Genomic DNA, 17933 nt, shown 5'->3' on the forward strand with positions numbered 1-17933 from the left:
TGGGGTCAGATCTCTATGACACCGTGGACCGGATTCGTAGATTGTCCTCCACTTTATCTAGCGTGTTCCAACTGCTGGTTGTGACTGCCGATGAGAAAACTGGTGGCATCATTTTAAATGAAACAGATGACTTTTCAGGAAGAATATAAAAAGGTAGCTGGCCTTAGATGAAAATAATGAAACAAAAGGGTAAGAAGGAAAAATGAAGACAGGTGATTCATCAGAATAAGGGAAGCTGGAGGGGAAGGGAAGGTGGAGAAAGGGCATGTGATGGGGTACATGGACATGAGACCTGCTGGAATGAAGTTAGCCATGAAGGAGCCCTGACTCACTCCTGGGAGAGACTGGGATTCACAGACAGAGGCTCTGCCCCAGACAAGGTGTCAGAACACCTTACAGAAGTGATGGCTTCTGCAGATGGGCAGTCACTCAATTGGAACAAGGCCTAAAGCAGAGTTCTGCACCAAAAACCCTGCAGTCTCTTACCTCTCCAGATTTAGGCTATAATGGATATTGTCTAAGCTGTGTCCACGGGTTAAGGGCGTCTCAACCAAACCAGTCATGTCCAAATTTCACCGTTGCCCTGTTCCTAGTAACTCGTAACAATCCCCCAGGCCCCCGCTACTTACACAACTGTCCCTCCTTCACGAGCCCAGCCCTCCTGCTCTGATTTCACACCCTCAACCCTGGCCACACATCTCTACATCTGAAATCCACCACTGTGTCAGCGTGCTTTTCCTACGCAGCAGAACTTCCAGCCCTGTGTCAGAGTTGAAGGTGCATGCCTGAGTACCCCTCCCAGGCTCAGACGCTACAGACAGGCCCCATGGCTCACAGTAGCTCTTCCCAAAGCACACTGTAACACTAAGCCTAAGAAATGTCCTAGGGGGATTTAAAAAAAAAAAAAAAAAAAGGAGGAAGAGGATGGTGATTCAGGGACTCTCTGATCAAGCAACTTTGAGAAACAAACATCACGGTGTGCATTAGGTTGCTAAAGGCTCAGAGAGTCCCATGGCAAAGGTACCCATTTAATTTTGTTTAACTTGGACTTTACCAAACTTACTTGGCTAGAGGACCTTTTTCTCATAGAACAGTACTAAGACTTCGGGAAACAGTACCTCACAGAATCACATTATTCTAAGGCACTTCAGCATCTTGTCCAATATTTATTCTACTACACCTCTCCTACTAGACTGTGTGTCTTCTTGAAAAGCAAGGACCTTTTCCAAATCATTGACACACAGCAAAGAGCTTTTTAAGCTGTAGGTCAATAAATATGTGCTAAATGAATGCACTAAACCCAATCATCTCATTTTTAAGATGAGAAAATAAAGCCAAATATGTCAACTTAACTTCCTCTAGATCTTCCTAAGTATCTACAAGAATGCCTTGCATGAAGAAGGTGCTCAGTAATTCCTGAAGAATGGAACAGAACAGAATAGATGGAACAGAAGCTCCTCAGCTCTGCCCTAAGCCAGAAGTCCCCATAACACAATGGACTCCTACTTCTTTTTCCTTCCTCCTTTGACCAAGTTGGTGCCAACCAGAAGAAAATGAGGCTGGCAAATCAGAAGAGGAAAGCCATGGGAAAACTCAAGGCCCTTTGGGGTGGGAGGTAGGGAAATGGTGTTTGCAGACTGATGGGGATAAACAAGACCTGTCTGTTATCTAATTTAGACTTAATAAGATAGTTTGCTGAATGTTAATTAAATACTCAGTGGTTGTTACCAACTGTGGTGATTAACTTAATTTTGAATTAAATAAGCAATAAATGCTTAACTGAAGTTGTATTAAATTTTACCCAGCAAGTAAGGAATATGAGGCTCTTAATTGACTTTAAACAAGATAGTTATGGCAAGTTAGTTGAATTTTTATTACCTGAAGATAACTGCCTTATTAAATCTAAATTGACCATTTTATTTGAGAGAGAAATATGTCATCTGTTATTTCCATTTACCAAAAACATGTCCAAAAAGGTTCACACTTGTTCCGAACTGCCTGGATTGGGGTTATTTTGTTTTCTAGCCCTGCTTTAAAGATTGTCTATTTATCTGAGAGAGAGAGAGAGAGTAGGAGAGCCAGGGGCAGCAGAGGGAAAGAATCCCAAACGGACTCCAGGCTGAGCATGGAGCCTGACACAGGGCTCGATCTCAGGACCCTAAGATCATGACCTGAGCCGAAATCAAGAGCCAGATGCTTAACCGACTGAGCCACCCAGGCGCCTTTAATAATAAGTTTATTCATTTAAGAATGAATGTAAATGTAAGAGGCAGAGAAGTCTAGGAAGGAGTTTACATATATAAGATTGAAGTGATCATATTTCCTAAACCAAAAACCAGGTCTCTGCTTTCTCAACATAGCTACAGTTTGGGGCTGTTGTGTAGGTGTCACAATTCTGAAATTTCCAGGATGTTTCCATGGCTTAAAAGGCGACTGATCTAAAACGTATGAAATCACAGTAAAAATAAATGGTTGGCTCCAATGGTGCTGGGTAATTAGCCTCACTCTTCCAGAGGCCCCAGCTACCGCACATGTTAAATGAGGAGGTTGGATTGCAGATTACGGACTTTATTCACTATGTTTTTCTTTGTAGTATGTGTAGTCCTGGAATAGTGCCTGGCGTAGGGCAGGTGCTCAATAAACACTGACCGAATGAATGAATAAAGAGCAGGCAACACAAAACGCTAAACATTGGACGCCTGGGTGGCTCAGCTGGTTAAGTGTCTGCCTTTGGCTCAGGTCATGATCCCAGGGTCCGGGAATCGAGCTCCAAGTTGGGCTCCCTGCTCAGCGGGGAGTCTGCTTCTCCCTCTCCCTCTGTCTGCCGCTCTGCCTACTTGTGTTCTCTCTCTCTAATACATAAATAAAATCTTGAAAAATAAATAAATTAATTAATTAATTAAATAATAAAAGCAACGCTAAACACTTCTAGCCCCTTCATACCAAGCTTCTCCAGCCCACTTAAATACTGCTATTTGACAATTCACATAAGGGAAAAACACACTCTAAACCACTACATGGGAAATTTTTTCAGTAATTAAAGGAATGCAAATTAAAACAATAACGAAATACCATTTCTTACATATGAACTTAGCAAAGACAGATGCAAGTTATAAAATTAAATCCTGGTGAGGATAGAAACAAGAAGAGTCCCACACCGCTAAGGACTCTGCTAGAGGCTGTGTGGCAACTGGGATGAAAAGTATGAGAGATACTTAGTATTTTGTGCCAATCATCTTCCTTCGAAAGTTGAAAGGAAGCCAATAAACATTTGTTAAAGGTCTCCCTGCTATGGGTCATGTGCTACAGGGAAATGATCTTGGTCATCTTACCATCTGGTGGGCTGACAGAAAGTGGACAGAGATAACACTTTTCAGCAGGTACCACTTGGCAGGCTTTGCTGCTTTACTACATTGACCACAGAATTCCTTGCACAACCACATTACATGGAAGGCACTGTTATCTGCTTTTACAGAGGAGACTAAGTAACCAGTACAAGGTTATCATGACTATCAAGTGGCAGAGCCATGATGTGAACCCAAAGCTGCCTCTCCAACCATCCAGGCATTTGCTACTACATCCCAGAGGAGATAAGAAATATATTCATAAAAACACATAATGCAAAGGACAAAATGGCAACCGCTGTCAGGGATAAGTGGAAGTGACAAAGAAAGAATTGTCTTTAGGAAATAATTTAGAAGGAAGTGAGAGCTATTTGTCCACTGATGTTTACACTGCACTTTTTAATATATCGAATTGCATTTAATGTTTTTAAAACTGAAAACTATCCTACTGTCCACAGAGGTAACATTTAAAGCAGGATTTATTAATTTCAACAACTCTTTCGTTATGTGAAAGATAAATATAGGGGCGCCTGGGTGGCTCAGTCGGTTCGCCGTCTGCCTTCGGCTCAGGTCATGATCTCAGGGTCCTGCGATCAAGCCCCGCATCAGGCTCCCTGCTCAGCGGGGAGCCTGCTTCTCCCTCTCCCTCTGCCTACCTCTCTGCCTACTTGTGTGGGCTCTCTCTGTCAAATAAATACATAAAATCTTAAAAAAAAAAAAAAAAAAGGATAAATATAAAGCCCAGGTTAAAAAAAAAAAAAAAAAGTAAGACTTCTTTATAATAATATTAAGTGGAAATATTGTACACATATAAAAAAAGTGGACACACAATTTGGGGGGGTTAAGATTAGGGTTATGGTCTCGTAAGAGGGAAGAGACAGGTTTCAGGTGAAAGAGTTTTGGTAGGAGGTATTTCGGTATTTTTTTTTTTAAGGAGTTGAGTAAATGTATTCTAAATGAGTTCTTTTTGTCTTTTGATAACAGACTGATTGATGTTTACATGAGTTCAATTTGGTTTTTTCATTACTAAACATTCTTAAAACTCAAGTTCTCATTTATTATTTTGTTTACATAATTCACTCGTTCATATGTTCATTCAACAAACACTTATTAAATTCTTGCCACACATCAGGATCCACGATGGTTATGAATATAAACAGAAGTTAGAGCTTATCTCAGGGATCTGCACAGGCTAGAACAGGAAGAATCTGAAATGGTGCTGACAGAAAACTCCAGCTGAAGTCCTGGTTCAACAGCCAACTAGCCTGGGCCCCTGGAAAGTCATTTAATCTTTCTCTGTTCACATTCCTAATCAGTAAAACTTAGTAAATAACTACTCACAGCACTGTTATGAGGATTTGCCTGTACTTCATAGGAAAACACATGATTCACTGTAAAGCACTATAAAAATGGCGACTGGTAGAAAGTTATAACCATATTTCATCTTGATCAGGATCATGCAGGCCAGTCTAGGCCCTAAAGATCTCCTTGGTGGGTATCAACCTACCAGCATCAAAATGGTCAATACTCTGCGTGAACTATAGCCCACCATTCGTAGTGCCTCATCATCTATTTTCAACTTTCTCTGCCATTGATCCAATTTAGCTAAGAGGATCCTGAGAAGCCAAATGGACAGAGGTCCCCCAGGTAAGATGGTTACAAGCATCTATTCGGAGTAAGGAAGGGGGAGGTAGGGAAAAGGGAAGGGGGGGGTAGGGAAAAGAGGGAGAAGGTTTAAGAAAAAAGAAGTCAGGTTTGGCCAACCTCAAAAACATTCTACATCAAATCTTCAATCAATACCTGAGTTTTCACTAACATTCCAATCAACCACTGCTTGAATATCTCCAGTGATTAGAGATTCGGTAACTCTAGAAAGAACCAATTCCATTCAGAATTAAGAGATTTCATGGAATGCTTAAAAGATAAAAAGGGATAGAGATCTTCTGCTCGACAAACAGCTATCTCAACAGCCATGCACTCTGTCACCTTTCTACAGACCCTGAGCAAGGATGGAACCAGGGCTGTGGACTTTGCACATTTCACCTGCTCAGGGTCTGGGTTTCTTCTTGTTTAAGCGAGAAGATTGGGTGACATCATTCAACCTGTGAAACCTCCCCCATGTCCATGGCCTTGATCCAAACTCAGCTTCCCTTTGGCTTTTGCCTGGGCTATTACAGTACATGTTGCCATCTCTGGTACCCTCCCTCGTCATCCAGCACACCATAACCAAAGATGTTCCTAAAACACAGAGTCCCTGACTTGATTCTCATTTCATAGTGCAGCCTCAACTCCTTAGCAATCGAGACCTTTCTCCAGCTCAGCCTCACCCCGTCTTTTCACCCTCATTGCCCTGGCCTCTGTACTATGCAGTCCATTTCCAGTGACTCCAATTTTCCAAGGCACTGTGTACTCTCTCACCTCTGTGTTTCTGCCATGTGATTTCCCTTACTTAACCACCCTCTGCTCTTCCTGCCCACCAAATTCCCACTCATCCTTCAAAGCCCAATTAAATGACAGTCTCTTCATTGGTGAAGTTTCCCCCAGGTCCCTAGAGTTAGTCACCATCCAATCAGAGCCACCAGATAGTTCTTGCATGCATTTTCCATCCCCAAAACTCAGACCAGAATTACACTCATTCATTCACAGGTACGTCTGGCACATGGTGTGGAATGAATGAGTACAGGGGCATCAGATCAATGGACAAATGTACCTTTAGGGTCCTGCCCCACTGTCATTACTGGAACCCTAGGATTCCCCAAGTGAAGCTGCGAGGCCGTGGCCAGGAAGAGAGGTTTCCAGGTTGGAAATGACCAGACATCTGGAAAGCTGACCTACCTTTCACCTCATTCTAAGAAAAGGTGCTGCTTACCCTCCAGTTCCCTTTCGTTTGCCTTTCCCACAAGTCAGTGCACCCACACCCCGCCCTGTTGGTGGCAACTGCCTGCTGCACTTCTTGCAAATGATTCGTTTTCATACCAAACAAGACAAAAGTTCCAGGTGCCAACTAAGTTTTGTTTTTCTTCCTGGGAACTGAACAAGAGCCATCTTCAGTGGAAACTCATTAAGAAGAATAAAGGCAGGTTACTCTGGTGACTTCTTGGCACAGAATTTAGTACCACACTGGGCTTCCACAGTGATCCTTGAGATCATTATCAAGATGAGCCAATGAATGGAAAAAGAAACGACTCAAAAACCTAGCTTGAGTAGACACACAGACAGAGAATCAATCTTATTTCTTTAGATTTAGTAGCCAGAGCAATTTTAGCTGCCCCATTGCGTCCTGGACTGAGCCTTCCTGTCCTTCAACGTCTAACCTGAGAACCAGCCCTTCCAACGAACTCCCATACCCATTCCAGTGCACAGGCACACCCTGTCTGTCCCCTACTGCACCCCTCTTGTGGTGGCACCTTCTTAACATTCTGACAGGCATGAACATGTTTTCATCAACCCTGACCAACCCTATGTGCCTACAATCTTGACAACCTCTTCCAACATCCTCAAACTTTACCTGACAAAAGTAGTTCACTGAACCAACGTTTCTTGAGCGTGTAGCATCTCCTCTACCAAAAATAATGGGTGTTTGTTGAGTCATTATGACAGGCCTAGCCTTATGCTCGCTTTTTGCACGACCTCCCTCGAAACTCACCTACAAGTGGGACAACCATACCATCTATCCTCCAAATCAGAACGCCTTTGGGAGTGAAAGGGGTCGCTATCAGGCCTGCACTGGGACATGGACATAAACCAGGGCTGTGCTGAGCACACCAGAGAGTGGGGTCCCTCTACCTGTTGGCCAAATAGGGTTGCTACAGCCACCTTTACAGACAAGAAAACTGAGGCTCACATTAAAGTCAGGAAGCCCTTAACATCCACCAAGTGGTCTTCTAAAGATGCCAAAAAACTCACACTACATACGCCCACAGCCATCTTCTAAAGGGGTCGGGCCCTCTACTTCCCAAAGCCCTTGGACATGGCAGCTGATCTGCTGGTTAATGGCCTGAGTGACGAAGAAATGCTAACAATGGCTACGGCAGGAAAAGTGCCCATACTGGGGGTGGAACAAGGCCAAAATACACTCCTTGAAGGTCAGTGAAATCACCCCACCCTGTCCTGATCCTCTCGCTGACCTGCGCCTCGAAAGGTTCCCACACAAGCTTCGGAGGGAGGACTGGAGCCACCCCTCCATACCAGCTTTCCATTTTAACCACAGGGGGCTTTGAAGTGAGGCCATGACACAAGCAATTACTGCAACAGAAGCCAGCCCAGCAGGGCTGAGAGGCACAGACACCAGAGGAACAAATCCCAGGAGAGAGTGGGACGGCTGCAAGAGAAGAGGGGCCATTGCACAGCCTGGAAGCGCTGTGGCTGTCTTCCGCACTCAGCCCCCTCTGCAGGGCGCGCTGTTCTCCACACTGAGGCCCTCGTCGATAAGAAGTCTGAAAATGTGGAAGTCAGTAGAGCAAGTCCCGCCTGCGACCACCCCAGGGAGCACGCTCCAGTAAGTGGTACAGCTACGATTCAAACCTGGAGCGGTGTCTGGGTCTACAGCCCACCATCTCCACCAGTAGTAGGCAAGGGATCATCACCGTGTGCCAGACCCCATGCTCGGGCCCAGAAACTGCCCCACTGCACGCTGCATTATAGTTTATAAAGCACTGTTAGGGAAATTCCTCTGGTCCTCACAAATGCATTGTGATAGATCTCTATTTGAAGGTAACTGAAGCTCAGGCATGTTCCAGAACTTGCTTAAGACCACGGCACTAGTGGGTGGCTCAAACAGAGGTCTTAGCTTTTCATATACCAAAAATGTTTAGTGATGGTACTGCCAAAATGATAGCCCAGACCCTCAGGGTTGGGGGTCTCCAACCTGATTCTCAGTTGCCTTCCAAAATCACAGACACAGGCAGCAAATACGAATTAGCACAGAGTGAAATACTACTAATGGTTTCTTGCCTGTGTATAGGGCCTGCTAAGAACGTGCCCATCAATGTCAATTTCTCATGCTTACCTGCAAAAGTTAAGGAGCAGGACTAGAGCTTTGGAGATGGGAGCCTGACTCTCATTCTGCCAGTTAAAGCGGAGCACCCCATGGGAAGGTTCTTCACCCCTGAGCTCTTGCCCACACTCTGCAGATAGGACTAATCCTGCTAACCCATCTCTTGGACTGCAATTGGGAGCTCAGTAATAAAAACGATTGTAAAATGCATCTCCACCACATAAAAAGTGCTACAAAGGCAATGCAATACTAATGGGTTCTGTGAGATGGGTTGTGATGGGTAGGTTTAACAGGGAAGGAAGAAAACAAAAGGATCTACCCTGTAGTGGACCTAATACTGGCAGCCTCAAAACCTTTACGCAAGCAAAAGTAAGTAAAATTGAAAGGGGACAGGTAGGGGTGGGGCTGGGGCCTTCAAGAAGCAGTGAAGTTGTCATGCAGTCAGAACCTTGGTTCTTGCAAAAAAAAAAAAGGGGGGGGGAAGGGCATAAATGGCAGTAAAAAGAAATCAATCCCCAACCACACACACACTCAAACTGAACCATCTTTTTTTTTTTTTTTAAGATTTTATTTATTTATTTGAGACAGAGAGAATGAGAGAGAGCACATGAGAGGGGGGAGGGTCAGAGGCAGAAGCAGGCTCCCTGCCGAGCAGGGAGCCCGATGTGGGACTCGATCCCGGGACTCCAGGATCATGACCTGAGCCGAAGGCAGTCGCTTAACCAACTGAGCCACCCAGGCGCCCCTCAAACTGAACCATCTTGATCACTTTGTCTCAAAGTGCAAAGTACAAGGTTCAAGCCCAGTAACCGTGATCTCCAAGTTATATTCCCTCCCAAATTCTCCAAAGCAAAGCCATGGGGGGGGGGGGCAGGGGAAGTAGGGCAGAGAAGGAAGGTGTCAGGCCTGGCTCAGCAGAAACAGAAGCAAAAACACCTTTGAAATACAATAAAAATCAAAAAAAAAAAAAAAAAAAACACCTTTGAAAGAGATCTAGCTTGGGAGTAGGGCTGTGGCCCAACTCCAGCTCAGCTGACAAGGATGTGACAGAGCAGTGTGTCCCTTTCCCAGGGCCTCAGTTTCCTCACCTGTACAAAGAAGAATCCGGTTGCCCTAGCACCAAGGCCCAGCCCACATTTCTAAGGCAGGAACTGGCTGCTCGATGAAACTTCTTCGACTTCCTATACGCTTTGGTCACATAAGAGTTTTTTTCCAGCCAAGGCTGATAAGCTGGCAAATATTTAGAAGGACAAGAGTAGGAACTTAGCTGCCTGATATGCTTCTAACAGCAAACAGCTCCAGACATCCGTTTTTCCCCTCTCTTCTCTGCCAGACTGGTGCAGGCCCACTATCACCCACCGGAACTGATCAGCAGCCTCCTAAAGGGGCTCCCTGCCTCTGCGCTTGATCTGCTACCACTCTGCTCTCTGAAACACGGATCCACCAAAACCCTTCTTTGCTCAAAAAGTAACAAAAGCCCTCCCGCCCTCCACAACTGACATCATCCTTACTCTTCCTGGCAGCCCTTTCCCGCCTAACCCTCCCGAGCCAGCCCCATCTTTCACCCCTCGAGCTCCACACACACACTTCCATTCACCATACACTTTAAGGCTTCAGGATGATACAAAGATATCAAGGCCCTCTATCTGGAAAACTCTTCCATCCCTGTCCACCATATGCACTCCTACTCATTCTTCAAAACCCAACGTCTTCTTCTCCATGAGCATTCTCCTGTTCTTCCAGGTGGTGGGTCACTCCTTTCTTAGTGCCCCCATCAGCCCTGTGTGCATCGCTCTCGTAGGGCCTTTACCATGCTCTATTTTAGTCTCTCTCCTATACTGGAATAAAGAGCCACAGAGCCCAAGTTTGGTTGTCTTTGTCAGCGAGCATTCAGCATTTCTGTCCAGCACATGTTACTCTCGCAGTAAATAAAATATTTACTATTTAATATTTGAGCTGCACTGAACGCAAGAGACTGAGGTGTATGTGAGCACACATATACGTGAGGGACAAGGGGGCAAGGAGCCTGGGAATGGCTTCATGGCACAAGGTGGGTTTGGGCCTTGAGTTTAAAGGGACATAGGTTTACAACAGGCAGAGACTGGCCAGCCTGGAACTCCAGGCAGGGAGAACAGTACAGACAAAGGCACGGATCGAAAAAAACATAAGGTTCAAGGGCAACAGGACCACCTGGCTGTGGAAGGAAAAGCGAAAGAACAGCTGCAAATGCACTCAGCCTTCGGATGGCGTGAAGAGACTCCTCTCTACACTGCCGGGCCCTAGTCTTCACCCTGACAACAAGACTGCCCAATGCCAATGCCACCTGGGCAGGCTACAGCCTAGCTGGTCCTCCATCCAGTCCTGGGACTCCACGGGCCCAAGCTTCTGGGTTAGTCAAAGTCCCTCTCCCCCATCATTGCTATTGTGTGGTTGCAGTGAAATACATCAATCCCTTTCTTCATCAAACCAATGCTTCCAAATGACAGGCACTCTTCTGGGCCTGGGGATATGGCCATGTGACAGGCACTCTTCTGGGCCTGGGGATATGGCCATTCACAAAGCAGGCATTTTTTCAATCCTCGGGAAGCTTATTTTAAAGTTCAGCAGGGACAAAGATTAGCAAACATATAAAGTCAAGTGGTGACTGGTGCCTATATTGTGTCAGTGAGTGCTGTTCATTCATTGAACAAATAGTACTGAACATCTTCAGAGCACCAGAGACCAGAGGAATTCAAAGATGAGATAGGCAAGGTCCTGTTTACTTTGCTGACTGCCAGTCCTAGCATCTGTCTCCTCACCTGAAAATGCCTTTATCTCTGAATCAGTGAAATGCAAATGATCCACCTGAGGCAGGTAGGCCACAGGAAGAACTGGAGTTGATCCCTCAGAGTCCTGAGCTGGAAAGCCATCTTGCAGGAAGGAGTGTGCGTGACCGGAAGAAGAGCAGGCAGGATCCAACAGGAGCCCTTCAGCTCAAGTCTAGAGGACATCCAGCATTGTGGAAGGAGCCACAGGTCAAGGGCAAGGACGGGGATCAAGACCCTCCCTCACTTCCCTTCTTGAGTGATTTTATTGCCCCAACTGCCTCTCTATAGGGATACATCAAAGCCTTATCACTACAGAGGAGGGAACGATGTGGGGGAAGGGGCTGATGGTTTGCTGGAGAGGCTCTGTTCTGTCTGGCTAGGTTTGGGAGAGAAGACACGCAATGGGTAGAGGGAATGGTAGTATCTTGAGAGAGAAGGGGCTGGGCAGCAGCATGTGGAAGTAAGAAGCCTGTTCGAGCACTTAAACCTTCGACTGTGATCCCACCGGGCCCGGTGCATGTGAACTGAATTAAATTCCAAGGAAGAGCACTGGAAAACACCACTGATTTGCATTTCCATTCTGTGGACACAGAGAACAGTGATGAAGCTATAGATCAGGCAAAGGCTGAAAACTTAGCCATGTCACCAGCAGGTGTGTGACCTTACTTAACAAAAAACTCATTTTCTCATCTGCAAAATAAGACCAAAAATCATAAAACCTCCTTTAATCCATCAGTATGAGAATTACATAAGCACCTGGGAAGCACTCAGAAAACTGTCAAAATTATTACTATATTATTATTACTGTTATTAAGAAAGAATGATAAAAAGATAAACATTTTCTAGCTTCCATTCTGTGGTTCACCTGCTGCCAGGCATGAATCCCATTAAGCCTCCTGACACCCGCCCACCCTATTCACAGACAGTGAGGAGAGGTGAAGTCCTCATGAGTATGTCAGTGTTCTGTCTCATTTCTGTGACCCACAAAGGAATGTACCAGCCATTTGCACCACACATCCAGGAACTGTGGACCAGACTCCCATACCACGCTTCTGCTTCGAACCTTCTCCCTTGCCTCACCTCTAGCTCATACACACCTCCGAGCCCACACATTTCCACCCAGATAGCAGCTTCCCACCTGGAACACAGCTTTACCTCCTCCTTCCTCACCAGGGTTTCTTCCAGCAAGGCGCAGCCTTCCAACGCCACACTCCAGGAAAAGTCCCACCAATGCACACACTGCACTAGGACTCCTAATTACTGAAGAGGGTCAAAGTCTCAGGTTCATTCAAACAGTTACTAAACGTGTTACTGTGCTTCCTGCATTACCATCCAAATACCTAATCCCAGGGACACTTCCAGAACCCCCCACTTCCAGAACCCCCGCCCTGGTGCACTCTCAAGTCGATCTCTAGAGATGCATGTAATGACCCTTTAGCCTACAAGATAAATTTAAATCTACTTAGCAAATTAAATTTTTAAATCTCCATTTCCCACAGCCCCCTTCACGCTGCTCATTCCAAACACAGCCTCATGCATAAACCTTCCCTATGGCTGCATGTGCCTAACACATCCGAAATCCGTATCTTACCTGTCCTTCTTCCACATGGGCAAGTCCTACTCAGCCCTAAAGATTCTCTTCAGACACCACTCCCTCTGTGGTTGCTTCCCTGAAGTCGACCCTCCTCAATGCAGAGCAGTCAAAACATACCCTTATAACAGCACACACACACACACACACACACACACACACTTGTGCTCTCGAGGAGGACAGGGGCTGTGTTCCCTCATCTTTGTACTCCTGGGGCCAGCCAGTTGCAGAACTTGTGCACCTCACGCACTGCTCTTCTCCTTTCTGTGTACAAATTAGCTGCGTGTTCCATCCCCTGCTTTTACCGGGTCACCAGGCATCATCTGTCTTGACCAAAAACCCATCATTATCCCAGCATCTTAAGCCATAGTTCTGAAATCAAATCCAACCAGACTCTTCCCTGTTCCCAATTAACCGGTGCCAAGTTCACAGTGAAGTGAAGTCACATATTAACACCAAGATCAAAGTTCTGGGCTGTAGTTTTGAGCACATCTCTAATTAGCCCTGTGACCTTGGGCAAAGGTTCACATGCTGATGACAGTGTTACCAGGTCCAGTTCTTGGGGGGATTGTTTGATATCCAAATGGAATATCTGATGGGAAACTGTTTAATCAAGTGCAGAGCCCTGCACATTCATAAAGGGTATAATGAACAAATTTTATCAAATCTAACCATCAACTTTAAGATGTACCATTATCAACTTAGAATGAAAAACTGCTCAGCCATGACACATCTGTGATTATAAGAGAACCCAATTTCAGTCATATTAAAATGTGAAGTATGTTTTAGAATTAATGAAATAAAATTTATTTGTCTCAGTAAATTTAGAAACCTGCTACAAATTTTTCATATTTGCCAATGGCCCATAATAGGTACTTGGTAATATATGCCAAGTAAATGAATGAACACCCACTGAGAATACTCTTAGGCCAAATTATTGCCTCTCTCACTGGAATTGGGCAGCAGGAGGCCTCCCAATGCCAGTTCCTCCCCCTCTCAATCATGTCCCAGCCTGATCAAAACCCTCAAAAGAGGACTTCAAGTCATACCCCAACTCCCTTCATAATGAAGCCTCCTCTCCACCAACCACTGTCTGGAACTGTCTACCTTCCCAGAACAGTGACTTCTCCACCAGAACATGTCACCACAAAAAGAGTCCTACCTCAGTCCCAGCCGTAGTAACCAGCTCAGCACCTCAGCTTCTCCTCCCTCCAACCATCCCCAAAGCCAACTCTAGGCCCACCCACTGCTCACAAGGAGCAGAAGCCTGGGAGAGAATGGCTGACCCAAAGGGCCCAGGCCTGTACCCTCAACCAGACAGCTAACCCCAACTACTCATCTCCCATCTAGAGTCTACATTCTAGACTATAAAAGCCTGGATGTTGTGGATGGGGGGCTGCCTTGCAAAGATTAAATTCAAGATACACACTCTTCCTTTTAACTGACCCCTGGTGCTGGCAGGAACCTGGAAGGAAGGAAGGCTGGTTGTGGGGTGGAGAGAACCCTATTTCGAGTTCTGGGCCCCCCACCATCCACCATTACTCACTGTAGGCTCCAGGACTAGCACCCACCTCCTCTGGGCCTCTATGTTTGTTTTCCTACCTGTAAGAGTGAGGGAGAGTAAGGAATTGGGGGTGGGGGGCAGTTAGCTGCTTTCCCTCCTATCTAGAGACTTTCTTAAAATGCACAAGTGCTGGGAAAGGTAAGCCATTAAGTCACTAACACCTTAGTGAAAATGAGTTTCATTAGGCGGCAAACAATTTAGAAAAGGGTAATGGAAACAAAGTTAACTGAGTCTGGTACTAGGAAAGCAGCTCAGGGATGACCCTACACTTTTGCATTTTGTGTTGAGGGCAGGAAGGCAGTGAATCCCTGGGAGGGGAAGGGAAGCCAGAAAGCCCTTTCAGTTCCCGGAGCACTCCCTAGTCCCAAAGGCGTCGCTCTGTCGAGTACTCAGGCACAACTCCACTCTTTATCTCATCTCATGTAACCCCTCCAACCAACCCTATGCCCCCAACACAGTCACATTGACAGTTTCATCTCCACTCCACATTTTATTTAGTCTTCTCTGGTCTGCATTCCCCACCCCCACCCCCGCGCAAATGGCCTTCCTGTCGCTGGCTGGCTTCAGGAAACCCCCTATCCTTCAAAGCCTTGATCAAGCGCGGCCCCTCCAAAGGGAGAAATCAAACTCCTTTCCTTAAGCGCCTGAAAACTTTATCCATGGCTTTCCCACCCCCCTCACTCCCCGCACTCTGCACTCGGGTCAGCTTGGGCACCTCGGTTGACTGCGTGCTCCCTGAGGGCAGGGACGGGGCCCCACCAGCCTCTCTGACCCCGCACACTCAGCACAACGCGTGGCACAAAGTGGGTGCTGAAGAAATGCTTGGAGAAAAAGAACCAGGAGTTGGGAACCTTCTATGTCAGTTATGGCTCGGCCTCTACAGAGTGACTCCGGGGAGGCCCTCCTTCTCTCTGGGCCTCAACTGAGCCGACTGTAAAATGGGGGGACTCGAATTACCGGGTTCCTAGGCCCTTTCCACTGTGACAACTGGGATTCCGCGAAAGCTCCCGGCGGCTGGGTGTGGCCCCGCCCCCTGGACGCCCTGAAAAGCCCGGGCAGGGGGCGCTCAGGGAAGGGCGCCAACCCCGCCCAGCCCCAGGTCGGCGCTTCCCGAAACCTCGGGGTCCCCCTCCCCCATGCGTGCACCCCGTGATTGCGCCGCGGCCGGCACTTCCGCACCTCGGGCCCTGGGGCCCGGGCTGGGCGCGCGCTCCGCGCCCTGCGCCCCGCGCTCCTGCCTCCCCGGAGGCGCTCGCGCCAGGGGAGGGCCGGGGGTTCCCGAGGCGCCCGCGAGCGGAGGGTGGGGGGAAGGAAGGAGGATTTGCAACAATACCTCGGGGAGGAGGCAGCCGGGGCAGCGGCGGCGGCGGCAGCGGCGGCGGCGGCTGGAGGCGGAGGCAGAGGCGAAGGAGGAGGTGCCCGGGCACTCCCCCTCCCATTGTCCCCGGCCCCGGACAGGCCCGGCCCCGCGCCCCGTACCGCGCCCCGCGCCCCGCGCCCCGCGCCCCGGGCCGTGCAGCCAGCCCTTACCTTGCAGCGCCCGGCTCTCCCCTGCTCGCTATCGCTACTTATCCCGGGAAAGCTCGCGCGGGGCCTGGGAGCGGACCCACAGACAAAAAGTGAAACTTCGGCAGGGCTGGAGCGGCTGCTGGTTGGTGCCTTTCCCCCTCCTTCCTCCCCACCGTCCCCACCCCCTCCCCTCGGGCTCCCGTGCGGTGCCCTGAGAGCTGGAGGCTGACGTCAGGGGCCTGAATTCCTGACTTTGCCTGCACGCATTTGTCCATGTAAGGTATGGGAGAGCGTGTGCCCGCGGGGCCGCCGCGCAGAGCTTGCCTGGCGGGGGAGGGGGCGCCCGCTGGGGCTGCGGCTAGGCTAGAAGGTGGGCGCGCGGAGGGCATGTTACTTCCTGGGAGGAAGAGGAGGAGACGCGGGGATGCAGGGAGCTTGCAAAGGAGAAAGGGAAAGAGGGAGGTGTGGAGGCTTTGCCTGCGCTGGAGGAAGAGGAAGCAGACGTAGAAGGAGGAAGCGGCTGAGTGGAGGGGCTGCTGAAGAAATGGGGGGACGTGTCTACTATGGAAGCGCCAATTTAGGGCGCTGAGCCTCAGCTGAAGACACCCTGGCATGGAATTCCCTTCGGAGATCTCGCTCCTGAGCCTCTCCCTGGATTCCCAGCAACATTCATGAACCTACTGGATGGCAGAGCTGGCAAGGGCCAACTTCCCAACCCGCCCACTTCACACAGGAGAAAACCGAAGCCCTGGGAAGAGAAATGACTTGCCCAGGGTCATACACAACACAGATCCAAGCGCGGGACCCGGATGCTTAGGCTCCCAGCCCTGTTCCCGCCGCCAGGCAGGGCCCTGACCCCTTTCATCCCACTGAGCCGTGAAACAGGCTACGTGTCCCTGGACAACGCGGACCACCCTGTGAAGAGCTTGCCAACTTCTCTTGGTCCCCGAGTCAGTTCCTGGAAGGTTCTGATTGACAGCCCTGAGTAGCAGTGACAATCATTTGCTTCAGGGCAGCTTCCTCTGTCCTGTACTCAGAGGAATCCCTGCAGTTTAGCATTTACTTCCCAGCCTTGTCCCAGAAGCCCAGAAAGCTTGCTGTGAGCTTACAGCTTCAAAAAAAAAAAAGGAAAAAAAAAAATCTGTGAACTGGGTGAACTGGTTTGAACAGAGGCAAGCCTGTTCTTGGAAGGTTTGAGTCGGATTTTTTTCCCTCTGACATTTGTAAATACGAGCAACCATGAAAACCGCCATTTACTTTGTCAAGAGGTTGTAATGTTCAGCAGCTAGTGCCTGGAAGGCACTCAAGGCTGTAGAGTTTGTTTCTTTGTATTTCTGGCCTCCTGGTACCTAAAATAATCATCCCTCACCTCAGCATATCATGAAAGTGCTTTTTCACGGGTTTATTAGGTCTTTGTGTTAGGTGGGACAAATTGTAGTCCCTCTTTAATATCTGAGGATAAAAAAGCAGGTAAAATGATTTGCCCAACACAAAATAAAGGACTGAGCTAACACATGAACTCACCTCCCCCTATCCAGGTCGCATGCCTAATGGTGGGGGCGGGTGTCCACCCAATAAGGAGGCCCTGACTCCCAGCAGGACATACTTCCCATTCATGAATGTTGAGAGTACTTATTCTTGAAACTTCCAGAACTTGGTTCTTCTTGGATTTGGAGGGATTTTTTTCAACCAAGAATTAAAGAAGTGAATGTAGAAACACAGGTTATTGCACTTAACCGTTTCTTGAGCACCTTCTTTGTGCAGTCTTTTAATTCAGACATTACTGGGTTCAGATTACTTAATCTCTCTTCCTCTCAATTTCCCAGCTACACCTGCAAAAATTGAAAATAGCAGAGATAAGGTAAAGAGTACCCATGCCATGCAATCATGAAATATATTTTTCTTTGCAACTAATAATGTAGTTTGAAATAGGAAATATGAGCTCTTAAAAGAGATTTTGTCCTGGGGCTTTCAAGAGTCAGATCCTATTACAACACAATTCACTTAGTCTATCTTCAACATTGCAGCAAACTCGTATTCTGAATGCTGTTGTTTAATACCAAAAAACCCTGGTATCACTCAAAGTAAGAATGGGTTCACCCAATCCCCATCCAAAATAACG

General features: G+C 47.6%; 1 protein-coding gene across 4 annotated transcripts in view; it reads right to left on the reverse strand.

Moving 5' to 3' along the window:
- Window positions 1–16150, reverse strand: part of LPP (LIM domain containing preferred translocation partner in lipoma) — a 666907-nt gene extending 650757 nt beyond the window's left edge. For 2 of the 4 annotated variants that reach the window (XM_064582229.1, XM_064582145.1), the window contains exon 1: window positions 15833–16150. The gene's annotated coding sequence lies outside the window, so the exon portion shown is untranslated. Of the gene's footprint in view, window positions 1–15635; window positions 15759–15832 lie in introns of those variants that run through there. The other 2 variants (XM_064582041.1, XM_064582112.1) reach the window with 2 other exon arrangements.
- Between the last annotated feature and the right edge of the window lie 1783 nt (window positions 16151–17933).

This window comes from Mirounga angustirostris, unplaced genomic scaffold (assembly GCF_029215605.1).
Source record: "Mirounga angustirostris isolate CCGP_5_RB_7025 unplaced genomic scaffold, mMirAng1.0.hap1 SCAF_1, whole genome shotgun sequence".
Taxonomy (NCBI): Eukaryota; Metazoa; Chordata; class Mammalia; order Carnivora; family Phocidae; genus Mirounga; species Mirounga angustirostris.